Below are 14814 nucleotides of genomic sequence, written 5' to 3' on the forward strand. Positions count from 1 at the left end.
TTATGTGGTTCAATCGGCTACATTTTGAATCGAAAGTCGTAGAGCCTCGCAGATGGGCTCATTCGATTCCTCATCAAATTCTACAGTTAGCATTCCCCAAAGGTAAATTTGCTGTACGAGCTTCCGTTTCCGAGATATTTGACAAAAACCGTACAGATTTGAAAAATGATGTGTCAAATGTCCTTGAAATCGGACAAAAACCGTACAGATATGAAAAATTATGTGGTTCAATCGGCTACATTTTGAATCGAAAGTCGTAGAGCCTCGCAGATGGGCTCATTCGATTCCTCATCAAATTCTACAGTTAGCATTCCCCAAAGGTAAATTTGCTGTACGAGCTTCCGTTTCCGAGATATTTGACAAAAACCGTAAAGATTTGAAAAATGATGTGTCAAATGTCCTTGAAATCGGACAAAAACCGTACAGATATGAAAAATTATGTGGTTCAATCGGCTACATTTTGAATCGAAAGTCGTAGAGCCTCGCAGATGGGCTCATTCGATTCCTCATCAAATTCTACAGTTAGCATTCCCCGAAGGTAAATTTGCTGTACGAGCTTCCGTTTCCGAGATATTTGACAAAAACCGTACAGATATGAAAAATTATGTGGTTCAAACGGCTATAACTTTTGAATCGAAAGTCGTAGAGCCTCGCAGATGGGCTCATTCTACTCCTCATCAAATTCTACAGTTAGCATTCCACTGTGTAGGTATATTTGCTGTACGAGCTTCCGTTTCCGAGATATTTGACAAAAACCGTACAGATTTGAAAAATGATGTGTCAAATGTCCTTGAAATCGGACAAAAACCGTACAGATATGAAAAATTATGTGGTTCAATCGGCTACATTTTGAATCGAAAGTCGTAGAGCCTCGCAGATGGGCTCATTCGATTCCTCATCAAATTCTACAGTTAGCATTCCCCAAAGGTAAATTTGCTGTACGAGCTTCCGTTTCCGAGATATTTGACAAAAACCGTACAGATTTGAAAAATGATGTGTCAAATGTCCTTGAAATCGGACAAAAACCGTACAGATATGAAAAATTATGTGGTTCAATCGGCTACATTTTGAATCGAAAGTCGTAGAGCCTCGCAGATGGGCTCATTCGATTCCTCATCAAATTCTACAGTTAGCATTCCCCAAAGGTAAATTTGCTGTACGAGCTTTCGTTTCCGAGATATTTGACAAAAACCGTACAGATATGAAAAATTATGTGGTTCAAACGGCTATAACTTTTGAATCGAAAGTCGTAGAGCCTCGCAGATGGGCTCATTCGATTCCTCATCAAATTCTACAGTTAGCATTCCCCGAAGGTAAATTTGCTGTACGAGCTTCCGTTTCCGAGATATTTGACAAAAACCGTACAGATATGAAAAATTATGTGTCAAATGTCCTTGAAATCGGACAAAAACCGTACAGATATGAAAAATTATGTGGTTCAATCGGCTACATTTTGAATCGAAAGTCGTAGAGCCTCGCAGATGGGCTCATTCGATTCCTCATCAAATTCTACAGTTAGCATTCCCCGAAGGTAAATTTGCTGTACGAGCTTCCGTTTCCGAGATATTTGACAAAAACCGTACAGATATGAAAAATTATGTGGTTCAAACGGCTATAAGTTTTGAATCGAAAGTCGTAGAGCCTCGCAGATGGGCTCATTCTACTCCTCATCAAATTCTACAGTTAGCATTCCCCAAAGGTAAATTTGCTGTACGAGCTTCCGTTTCCGAGATATTTGACAAAAACCGTACAGATTTGAAAAATGATGTGTCAAATGTCCTTGAAATCGGACAAAAACCGTACAGATATGAAAAATTATGTGGTTCAATCGGCTACATTTTGAATCGAAAGTCGTAGAGCCTCGCAGATGGGCTCATTCGATTCCTCATCAAATTCTACAGTTAGCATTCCCCGAAGGTAAATTTGCTGTACGAGCTTCCGTTTCCGAGATATTTGACAAAAACCGTACAGATATGAAAAATTATGTGGTTCAAACGGCTATAAGTTTTGAATCGAAAGTCGTAGAGCCTCGCAGATGGGCTCATTCTACTCCTCATCAAATTCTACAGTTAGCATTCCCCAAAGGTAAATTTGCTGTACGAGCTTCCGTTTCCGAGATATTTTACAAAAACCGTACAGATTTGAAAAATGATGTGTCAAATGTCCTTGAAATCGGACAAAAACCGTACAGATATGAAAAATTATGTGGTTCAATCGGCTACATTTTGAATCGAAAGTCGTAGAGCCTCGCAGATGGGCTCATTCGATTCCTCATCAAATTCTACAGTTAGCATTCCCCAAAGGTAAATTTGCTGTACGAGCTTCCGTTTCCGAGATATTTGACAAAAACCGTACAGATTTGAAAAATGATGTGTCAAATGTCCTTGAAATCGGACAAAAACCGTACAGATATGAAAAATTATGTGGTTCAATCGGCTACATTTTGAATCGAAAGTCGTAGAGCCTCGCAGATGGGCTCATTCGATTCCTCATCAAATTCTACAGTTAGCATTCCCCAAAGGTAAATTTGCTGTACGAGCTTCCGTTTCCGAGATATTTGACAAAAACCGTAAAGATTTGAAAAATGATGTGTCAAATGTCCTTGAAATCGGACAAAAACCGTACAGATATGAAAAATTATGTGGTTCAATCGGCTACATTTTGAATCGAAAGTCGTAGAGCCTCGCAGATGGGCTCATTCGATTCCTCATCAAATTCTACAGTTAGCATTCCCCGAAGGTAAATTTGCTGTACGAGCTTCCGTTTCCGAGATATTTGACAAAAACCGTACAGATATGAAAAATTATGTGGTTCAAACGGCTATAACTTTTGAATCGAAAGTCGTAGAGCCTCGCAGATGGGCTCATTCTACTCCTCATCAAATTCTACAGTTAGCATTCCACTGTGTAGGTATATTTGCTGTACGAGCTTCCGTTTCCGAGATATTTGACAAAAACCGTACAGATTTGAAAAATGATGTGTCAAATGTCCTTGAAATCGGACAAAAACCGTACATATATGAAAAATTATGTGGTTCAATCGGCTACATTTTGAATCGAAAGTCGTAGAGCCTCGCAGATGGGCTCATTCGATTCCTCATCAAATTCTACAGTTAGCATTCCCCAAAGGTAAATTTGCTGTACGAGCTTCCGTTTCCGAGATATTTGACAAAAACCGTACAGATTTGAAAAATGATGTGTCAAATGTCCTTGAAATCGGACAAAAACCGTACAGATATGAAAAATTATGTGGTTCAAACGGCTATAAGTTTTGAATCGAAAGTCGTAGAGCCTCGCAGATGGGCTCATTCTACTCCTCATCAAATTCTACAGTTAGCATTCCCCAAAGGTAAATTTGCTGTACGAGCTTTCGTTTCCGAGATATTTGACAAAAACCGTACAGATATGAAAAATTATGTGGTTCAAACGGCTATAACTTTTGAATCGAAAGTCGTAGAGCCTCGCAGATGGGCTCATTCGATTCCTCATCAAATTCTACAGTTAGAATTCCCCGAAGGTAAATTTGCTGTACGAGCTTCCGTTTCCGAGATATTTGACAAAAACCGTACAGATATGAAAAATTATGTGTCAAATGTCCTTGAAATCGGACAAAAACCGTACAGATATGAAAAATTATGTGGTTCAATCGGCTACATTTTGAATCGAAAGTCGTAGAGCCTCGCAGATGGGCTCATTCGATTCCTCATCAAATTCTACAGTTAGCATTCCCCGAAGGTAAATTTGCTGTACGAGCTTCCGTTTCCGAGATATTTGACAAAAACCGTACAGATATGAAAAATTATGTGGTTCAAACGGCTATAAGTTTTGAATCGAAAGTCGTAGAGCCTCGCAGATGGGCTCATTCTACTCCTCATCAAATTCTACAGTTAGCATTCCCCAAAGGTAAATTTGCTGTACGAGCTTCCGTTTCCGAGATATTTGACAAAAACCGTACAGATTTGAAAAATGATGTGTCAAATGTCCTTGAAATCGGACAAAAACCGTACAGATATGAAAAATTATGTGGTTCAATCGGCTACATTTTGAATCGAAAGTCGTAGAGCCTCGCAGATGGGCTCATTCGATTCCTCATCAAATTCTACAGTTAGCATTCCCCGAAGGTAAATTTGCTGTACGAGCTTCCGTTTCCGAGATATTTGACAAAAACCGTACAGATATGAAAAATTATGTGGTTCAAACGGCTATAAGTTTTGAATCGAAAGTCGTAGAGCCTCGCAGATGGGCTCATTCTACTCCTCATCAAATTCTACAGTTAGCATTCCCCAAAGGTAAATTTGCTGTACGAGCTTCCGTTTCCGAGATATTTGACAAAAACCGTACAGATTTGAAAAATGATGTGTCAAATGTCCTTGAAATCGGACAAAAACCGTACAGATATGAAAAATTATGTGGTTCAAACGGCTATAACTTTTGAATCGAAAGTCGTAGAGCCTCGCAGATGGGCTCATTCTACTCCTCATCAAATTCTACAGTTAGCATTCCACTGTGTAGGTATATTTGCTGTACGAGCTTCCGTTTCCGAGATATTTGACAAAAACCGTACAGATTTGAAAAATGATGTGGGTCAATCGGCTACATTTTGAATCGAAAGTCGTAGAGCCTCGCAGATGGGCTCATTCGATTCCTCATCAAATTCTACAGTTAGCATTCCCCAAAGGTAAATTTGCTGTACGAGCTTCCGTTTCCGAGATATTTGACAAAAACCGTACAGATTTGAAAAATGATGTGTCAAATGTCCTTGAAATCGGACAAAAACCGTACATATATGAAAAATTATGTGGTTCAATCGGCTACATTTTGAATCGAAAGTCGTAGAGCCTCGCAGATGGGCTCATTCGATTCCTCATCAAATTCTACAGTTAGCATTCCCCAAAGGTAAATTTGCTGTACGAGCTTCCGTTTCCGAGATATTTGACAAAAACCGTACAGATTTGAAAAATGATGTGTCAAATGTCCTTGAAATCGGACAAAAACCGTACAGATATGAAAAATTATGTGGTTCAAACGGCTATAAGTTTTGAATCGAAAGTCGTAGAGCCTCGCAGATGGGCTCATTCTACTCCTCATCAAATTCTACAGTTAGCATTCCCCAAAGGTAAATTTGCTGTACGAGCTTTCGTTTCCGAGATATTTGACAAAAACCGTACAGATATGAAAAATTATGTGGTTCAAACGGCTATAACTTTTGAATCGAAAGTCGTAGAGCCTCGCAGATGGGCTCATTCGATTCCTCATCAAATTCTACAGTTAGAATTCCCCGAAGGTAAATTTGCTGTACGAGCTTCCGTTTCCGAGATATTTGACAAAAACCGTACAGATATGAAAAATTATGTGTCAAATGTCCTTGAAATCGGACAAAAACCGTACAGATATGAAAAATTATGTGGTTCAATCGGCTACATTTTGAATCGAAAGTCGTAGAGCCTCGCAGATGGGCTCATTCGATTCCTCATCAAATTCTACAGTTAGCATTCCCCGAAGGTAAATTTGCTGTACGAGCTTCCGTTTCCGAGATATTTGACAAAAACCGTACAGATATGAAAAATTATGTGGTTCAAACGGCTATAAGTTTTGAATCGAAAGTCGTAGAGCCTCGCAGATGGGCTCATTCTACTCCTCATCAAATTCTACAGTTAGCATTCCCCAAAGGTAAATTTGCTGTACGAGCTTCCGTTTCCGAGATATTTGACAAAAACCGTACAGATTTGAAAAATGATGTGTCAAATGTCCTTGAAATCGGACAAAAACCGTACAGATATGAAAAATTATGTGGTTCAATCGGCTACATTTTGAATCGAAAGTCGTAGAGCCTCGCAGATGGGCTCATTCGATTCCTCATCAAATTCTACAGTTAGCATTCCCCGAAGGTAAATTTGCTGTACGAGCTTCCGTTTCCGAGATATTTGACAAAAACCGTACAGATATGAAAAATTATGTGGTTCAAACGGCTATAAGTTTTGAATCGAAAGTCGTAGAGCCTCGCAGATGGGCTCATTCTACTCCTCATCAAATTCTACAGTTAGCATTCCCCAAAGGTAAATTTGCTGTACGAGCTTCCGTTTCCGAGATATTTGACAAAAACCGTACAGATTTGAAAAATGATGTGTCAAATGTCCTTGAAATCGGACAAAAACCGTACAGATATGAAAAATTATGTGGTTCAAACGGCTATAACTTTTGAATCGAAAGTCGTAGAGCCTCGCAGATGGGCTCATTCTACTCCTCATCAAATTCTACAGTTAGCATTCCACTGTGTAGGTATATTTGCTGTACGAGCTTCCGTTTCCGAGATATTTGACAAAAACCGTACAGATTTGAAAAATGATGTGGGTCAATCGGCTACATTTTGAATCGAAAGTCGTAGAGCCTCGCAGATGGGCTCATTCGATTCCTCATCAAATTCTACAGTTAGCATTCCCCAAAGGTAAATTTGCTGTACGAGCTTCCGTTTCCGAGATATTTGACAAAAACCGTACAGATTTGAAAAATGATGTGTCAAATGTCCTTGAAATCGGACAAAAAACGTACAGATATGAAAAATTATGTGGTTCAATGGGCTACATTTTGAATCGAAAGTCGTAGAGCCTCGCAGATGGGCTCATTCGATTCCTCATCAAATTCTACAGTTAGCATTCCCCGAAGGTAAATTTGCTGTACGAGCTTCCGTTTCCGAGATATTTGACAAAAACCGTACAGATATGAAAAATTATGTGGTTCAAACGGCTATAAGTTTTGAATCGAAAGTCGTAGAGCCTCGCAGATGGGCTCATTCTACTCCTCATCAAATTCTACAGTTAGCATTCCCCAAAGGTAAATTTGCTGTACGAGCTTCCGTTTCCGAGATATTTGACAAAAACCGTACAGATTTGAAAAATGATGTGTCAAATGTCCTTGAAATCGGACAAAAACCGTACAGATATGAAAAATTATGTGGTTCAATCGGCTACATTTTGAATCGAAAGTCGTAGAGCCTCGCAGATGGGCTCATTCGATTCCTCATCAAATTCTACAGTTAGCATTCCCCAAAGGTAAATTTGCTGTACGAGCTTCCGTTTCCGAGATATTTGACAAAAACCGTAAAGATTTGATAAAATGATGTGTCAAATGTCCTTGAAATCGGACAAAAACCGTACAGATATGAAAAATTATGTGGTTCAATCGGCTACATTTTGAATCGAAAGTCGTAGAGCCTCGCAGATGGGCTCATTCGATTCCTCATCAAATTCTACAGTTAGCATTCCCCGAAGGTAAATTTGCTGTACGAGCTTCCGTTTCCGAGATATTTGACAAAAACCGTACAGATATGAAAAATTATGTGGTTCAAACGGCTATAAGTTTTGAATCGAAAGTCGTAGAGCCTCGCAGATGGGCTCATTCTACTCCTCATCAAATTCTACAGTTAGCATTCCCCAAAGGTAAATTTGCTGTACGAGCTTCCGTTTCCGAGATATTTGACAAAAACCGTACAGATATGAAAAATTATGTGGTTCAAACGGCTATAACTTTTGAATCGAAAGTCGTAGAGCCTCGCAGATGGGCTCATTCTACTCCTCATCAAATTCTACAGTTAGCATTCCACTGTGTAGGTATATTTGCTGTACGAGCTTCCGTTTCCGAGATATTTGACAAAAACCGTACAGATTTGAAAAATGATGTGGGTCAATCGGCTACATTTTGAATCGAAAGTCGTAGAGCCTCGCAGATGGGCTCATTCGATTCCTCATCAAATTCTACAGTTAGCATTCCCCAAAGGTAAATTTGCTGTACGAGCTTCCGTTTCCGAGATATTTGACAAAAACCGTACAGATTTGAAAAATGATGTGTCAAATGTCCTTGAAATCGGACAAAAACCGTACAGATATGAAAAATTATGTGGTTCAAACGGCTATAAGTTTTGAATCGAAAGTCGTAGAGCCTCGCAGATGGGCTCATTCTACTCCTCATCAAATTCTACAGTTAGCATTCCCCAAAGGTAAATTTGCTGTACGAGCTTTCGTTTCCGAGATATTTGACAAAAACCGTACAGATATGAAAAATTATGTGGTTCAAACGGCTATAACTTTTGAATCGAAAGTCGTAGAGCCTCGCAGATGGGCTCATTCGATTCCTCATCAAACTCTACAGTTAGCATTCCCCGAAGGTAAATTTGCTGTACGAGCTTCCGTTTCCGAGATATTTGACAAAAACCGTACAGATATGAAAAATTATGTGGTTCAAACGGCTATAAGTTTTGAATCGAAAGTCGTAGAGCCTCGCAGATGGGCTCATTCTACTCCTCATCAAATTCTACAGTTAGCATTCCCCAAAGGTAAATTTGCTGTACGAGCTTCCGTTTCCGAGATATTTGACAAAAACCGTACAGATTTGAAAAATGATGTGTCAAATGTCCTTGAAATCGGACAAAAACCGTACAGATATGAAAAATTATGTGGTTCAATCGGCTACATTTTGAATCGAAAGTCGTAGAGCCTCGCAGATGGGCTCATTCGATTCCTCATCAAATTCTACAGTTAGCATTCCCCGAAGGTAAATTTGCTGTACGAGCTTCCGTTTCCGAGATATTTGACAAAAACCGTACAGATATGAAAAATTATGTGGTTCAAACGGCTATAAGTTTTGAATCGAAAGTCGTAGAGCCTCGCAGATGGGCTCATTCTACTCCTCATCAAATTCTACAGTTAGCATTCCCCAAAGGTAAATTTGCTGTACGAGCTTCCGTTTCCGAGATATTTGACAAAAACCGTACAGATTTGAAAAATGATGTGTCAAATGTCCTTGAAATCGGACAAAAACCGTACAGATATGAAAAATTATGTGGTTCAATCGGCTACATTTTGAATCGAAAGTCGTAGAGCCTCGCAGATGGGCTCATTCGATTCCTCATCAAATTCTACAGTTAGCATTCCCCGAAGGTAAATGTGCTGTACGAGCTTCCGTTTCCGAGATATTTGACAAAAACCGTACAGATATGAAAAATTATGTGGTTCAAACGGCTATAAGTTTTGAATCGAAAGTCGTAGAGCCTCGCAGATGGGCTCATTCTACTCCTCATCAAATTCTACAGTTAGCATTCCCCAAAGGTAAATTTGCTGTACGAGCTTCCGTTTCCGAGATATTTGACAAAAACCGTACAGATTTGAAAAATGATGTGTCAAATGTCCTTGAAATCGGACAAAAACCGTACAGATATGAAAAATGATGTGGTTCAATCGGCTACATTTTGAATCGAAAGTCGTAGAGCCTCGCAGATGGGCTCATTCGATTCCTCATCAAATTCTACAGTTAGCATTCCCCAAAGGTAAATTTGCTGTACGAGCTTCCGTTTCCGAGATATTTGACAAAAACCGTAAAGATTTGATAAAATGATGTGTCAAATGTCCTTGAAATCGGACAAAAACCGTACAGATATGAAAAATTATGTGGTTCAATCGGCTACATTTTGAATCGAAAGTCGTAGAGCCTCGCAGATGGGCTCATTCGATTCCTCATCAAATTCTACAGTTAGCATTCCCCGAAGGTAAATTTGCTGTACGAGCTTCCGTTTCCGAGATATTTGACAAAAACCGTACAGATATGAAAAATTATGTGGTTCAAACGGCTATAAGTTTTGAATCGAAAGTCGTAGAGCCTCGCAGATGGGCTCATTCTACTCCTCATCAAATTCTACAGTTAGCATTCCCCAAAGGTAAATTTGCTGTACGAGCTTCCGTTTCCGAGATATTTGACAAAAACCGTACAGATATGAAAAATTATGTGGTTCAAACGGCTATAACTTTTGAATCGAAAGTCGTAGAGCCTCGCAGATGGGCTCATTCTACTCCTCATCAAATTCTACAGTTAGCATTCCACTGTGTAGGTATATTTGCTGTACGAGCTTCCGTTTCCGAGATATTTGACAAAAACCGTACAGATTTGAAAAATGATGTGGGTCAATCGGCTACATTTTGAATCGAAAGTCGTAGAGCCTCGCAGATGGGCTCATTCGATTCCTCATCAAATTCTACAGTTAGCATTCCCCAAAGGTAAATTTGCTGTACGAGCTTCCGTTTCCGAGATATTTGACAAAAACCGTACAGATTTGAAAAATGATGTGTCAAATGTCCTTGAAATCGGACAAAAACCGTACAGATATGAAAAATTATGTGGTTCAAACGGCTATAAGTTTTGAATCGAAAGTCGTAGAGCCTCGCAGATGGGATCATTCTACTCCTCATCAAATTCTACAGTTAGCATTCCCCAAAGGTAAATTTGCTGTACGAGCTTTCGTTTCCGAGATATTTGACAAAAACCGTACAGATATGAAAAATTATGTGGTTCAAACGGCTATAACTTTTGAATCGAAAGTCGTAGAGCCTCGCAGATGGGCTCATTCGATTCCTCATCAAACTCTACAGTTAGCATTCCCCGAAGGTAAATTTGCTGTACGAGCTTCCGTTTCCGAGATATTTGACAAAAACCGTACAGATATGAAAAATTATGTGGTTCAAACGGCTATAAGTTTTGAATCGAAAGTCGTAGAGCCTCGCAGATGGGCTCATTCTACTCCTCATCAAATTCTACAGTTAGCATTCCCCAAAGGTAAATTTGCTGTACGAGCTTCCGTTTCCGAGATATTTGACAAAAACCGTACAGATTTGAAAAATGATGTGTCAAATGTCCTTGAAATCGGACAAAAACCGTACAGATATGAAAAATTATGTGGTTCAATCGGCTACATTTTGAATCGAAAGTCGTAGAGCCTCGCAGATGGGCTCATTCGATTCCTCATCAAATTCTACAGTTAGCATTCCCCAAAGGTAAATTTGCTGTACGAGCTTCCGTTTCCGAGATATTTGACAAAAACCGTAAAGATTTGAAAAATGATGTGTCAAATGTCCTTGAAATCGGACAAAAACCGTACAGATATGAAAAATTATGTGGTTCAATCGGCTACATTTTGAATCGAAAGTCGTAGAGCCTCGCAGATGGGCTCATTCGATTCCTCATCAAATTCTACAGTTAGCATTCCCCGAAGGTAAATTTGCTGTACGAGCTTCCGTTTCCGAGATATTTGACAAAAACCGTACAGATATGAAAAATTATGTGGTTCAAACGGCTATAACTTTTGAATCGAAAGTCGTAGAGCCTCGCAGATGGGCTCATTCTACTCCTCATCAAATTCTACAGTTAGCATTCCACTGTGTAGGTATATTTGCTGTACGAGCTTCCGTTTCCGAGATATTTGACAAAAACCGTACAGATTTGAAAAATGATGTGTCAAATGTCCTTGAAATCGGACAAAAACCGTACATATATGAAAAATTATGTGGTTCAATCGGCTACATTTTGAATCGAAAGTCGTAGAGCCTCGCAGATGGGCTCATTCGATTCCTCATCAAATTCTACAGTTAGCATTCCCCAAAGGTAAATTTGCTGTACGAGCTTCCGTTTCCGAGATATTTGACAAAAACCGTACAGATTTGAAAAATGATGTGTCAAATGTCCTTGAAATCGGACAAAAACCGTACAGATATGAAAAATTATGTGGTTCAAACGGCTATAAGTTTTGAATCGAAAGTCGTAGAGCCTCGCAGATGGGCTCATTCTACTCCTCATCAAATTCTACAGTTAGCATTCCCCAAAGGTAAATTTGCTGTACGAGCTTTCGTTTCCGAGATATTTGACAAAAACCGTACAGATATGAAAAATTATGTGGTTCAAACGGCTATAACTTTTGAATCGAAAGTCGTAGAGCCTCGCAGATGGGCTCATTCGATTCCTCATCAAATTCTACAGTTAGCATTCCCCGAAGGTAAATTTGCTGTACGAGCTTCCGTTTCCGAGATATTTGACAAAAACCGTACAGATATGAAAAATTATGTGGTTCAAACGGCTATAAGTTTTGAATCGAAAGTCGTAGAGCCTCGCAGATGGGCTCATTCTACTTCTCATCAAATTCTACAGTTAGCATTCCCCAAAGGTAAATTTGCTGTACGAGCTTCCGTTTCCGAGATATTTGACAAAAACCGTACAGATTTGAAAAATGATGTGTCAAATGTCCTTGAAATCGGACAAAAACCGTACAGATATGAAAAATTATGTGGTTCAATCGGCTACATTTTGAATCGAAAGTCGTAGAGCCTCGCAGATGGGCTCATTCGATTCCTCATCAAATTCTACAGTTAGCATTCCCCGAAGGTAAATTTGCTGTACGAGCTTCCGTTTCCGAGATATTTGACAAAAACCGTACAGATATGAAAAATTATGTGGTTCAAACGGCTATAACTTTTGAATCGAAAGTCGTAGAGCCTCGCAGATGGGCTCATTCTACTCCTCATCAAATTCTACAGTTAGCATTCCCCAAAGGTAAATTTGCTGTACGAGCTTCCGTTTCTGAGATATTTGACAAAAACCGTACAGATTTGAAAAATGATGTGTCAAATGTCCTTGAAATCGGACAAAAACCGTACAGATATGAAAAATTATGTGGTTCAATCGGCTACATTTTGAATCGAAAGTCGTAGAGCCTCGCAGATGGGCTCATTCGATTCCTCATCAAATTCTACAGTTAGCATTCCCCGAAGGTAAATGTGCTGTACGAGCTTCCGTTTCCGAGATATTTGACAAAAACCGTACAGATATGAAAAATTATGTGGTTCAAACGGCTATAAGTTTTGAATCGAAAGTCGTAGAGCCTCGCAGATGGGCTCATTCTACTCCTCATCAAATTCTACAGTTAGCATTCCCCAAAGGTAAATTTGCTGTACGAGCTTCCGTTTCCGAGATATTTGACAAAAACCGTACAGATTTGAAAAATGATGTGTCAAATGTCCTTGAAATCGGACAAAAACCGTACAGATATGAAAAATTATGTGGTTCAATCGGCTACATTTTGAATCGAAAGTCGTAGAGCCTCGCAGATGGGCTCATTCGATTCCTCATCAAATTCTACAGTTAGCATTCCCCGAAGGTAAATTTGCTGTACGAGCTTCCGTTTCCGAGATATTTGACAAAAACCGTACAGATATGAAAAATTATGTGGTTCAAACGGCTATAACTTTTGAATCGAAAGTCGTAGAGCCTCGCAGATGGGCTCATTCTACTCCTCATCAAATTCTACAGTTAGCATTCCCCAAAGGTAAATTTGCTGTACGAGCTTCCGTTTCCGAGATATTTGTCAAAAACCGTACAGATTAGAAAAATGATGTGTCAAATGTCCTTGAAATCGGACAAAAACCGTACAGATATGAAAAATTATGTGGTTCAATCGGCTACATTTTGAATCGAAAGTCGTAGAGCCTCGCAGATGGGCTCATTCGATTCCTCATCAAATTCTACAGTTAGCATTCCCCGAAGGTAAATGTGCTGTACGAGCTTCCGTTTCCGAGATATTTGACAAAAACCGTACAGATATGAAAAATTATGTGGTTCAAACGGCTATAAGTTTTGAATCGAAAGTCGTAGAGCCTCGCAGATGGGCTCATTCTACTCCTCATCAAATTCTACAGTTAGCATTCCCCAAAGGTAAATTTGCTGTACGAGCTTCCGTTTCCGAGATATTTGACAAAAACCGTACAGATTTGAAAAATGATGTGTCAAATGTCCTTGAAATCGGACAAAAACCGTACAGATATGAAAAATTATGTGGTTCAATCGGCTACATTTTGAATCGAAAGTCGTAGAGCCTCGCAGATGGGCTCATTCGATTCCTCATCAAATTCTACAGTTAGCATTCCCCGAAGGTAAATTTGCTGTACGAGCTTCCGTTTCCGAGATATTTGACAAAAACCGTACAGATATGAAAAATTATGTGGTTCAAACGGCTATAACTTTTGAATCGAAAGTCGTAGAGCCTCGCAGATGGGCTCATTCTACTCCTCATCAAATTCTACAGTTAGCATTCCCCAAAGGTAAATTTGCTGTACGAGCTTCCGTTTCCGAGATATTTGACAAAAACCGTACAGATTTGAAAAATGATGTGTCAAATGTCCTTGAAATCGGACAAAAAACGTACAGATATGAAAAATTATGTGGTTCAATGGGCTACATTTTGAATCGAAAGTCGTAGAGCCTCGCAGATGGGCTCATTCTACTCCTCATCAAATTCTACAGTTAGCATTCCACTGTGTAGGTATATTTGCTGTACGAGCTTCCGTTTCCGAGATATTTGACAAAAACCGTACAGATTTGAAAAATGATGTGGGTCAATCGGCTACATTTTGAATCGAAAGTCGTAGAGCCTCGCAGATGGGCTCATTCGATTCCTCATCAAATTCTACAGTTAGCATTCCCCAAAGGTAAATTTGCTGTACGAGCTTCCGTTTCCGAGATATTTGACAAAAACCGTACAGATTTGAAAAATGATGTGTCAAATGTCCTTGAAATCGGACAAAAAACGTACAGATATGAAAAATTATGTGGTTCAATGGGCTACATTTTGAATCGAAAGTCGTAGAGCCTCGCAGATGGGCTCATTCGATTCCTCATCAAATTCTACAGTTAGCATTCCCCGAAGGTAAATTTGCTGTACGAGCTTCCGTTTCCGAGATATTTGACAAAAACCGTACAGATATGAAAAATTATGTGGTTCAAACGGCTATAATTTGAATCGAAAGTCGTAGAGCCTCGCAGATGGGCTCATTCTACTCCTCATCAAATTCTACAATTAGCATTCCCCAAAGGTAAATTTGCTGTACGAGCTTCCGTTTCCGAGATATTTGACAAAAACCGTACAGATTTGAAAAATGATGTGTCAAATGTCCTTGAAATCGGACAAAAACCGTACATATATGAAAAATTATGTGGTTCAATCGGC

Source organism: Borostomias antarcticus (genome assembly GCF_949987555.1).
Source record: "Borostomias antarcticus genome assembly, contig: scaffold_44, whole genome shotgun sequence".
NCBI lineage: Eukaryota > Metazoa > Chordata > Actinopteri > Stomiiformes > Stomiidae > Borostomias > Borostomias antarcticus.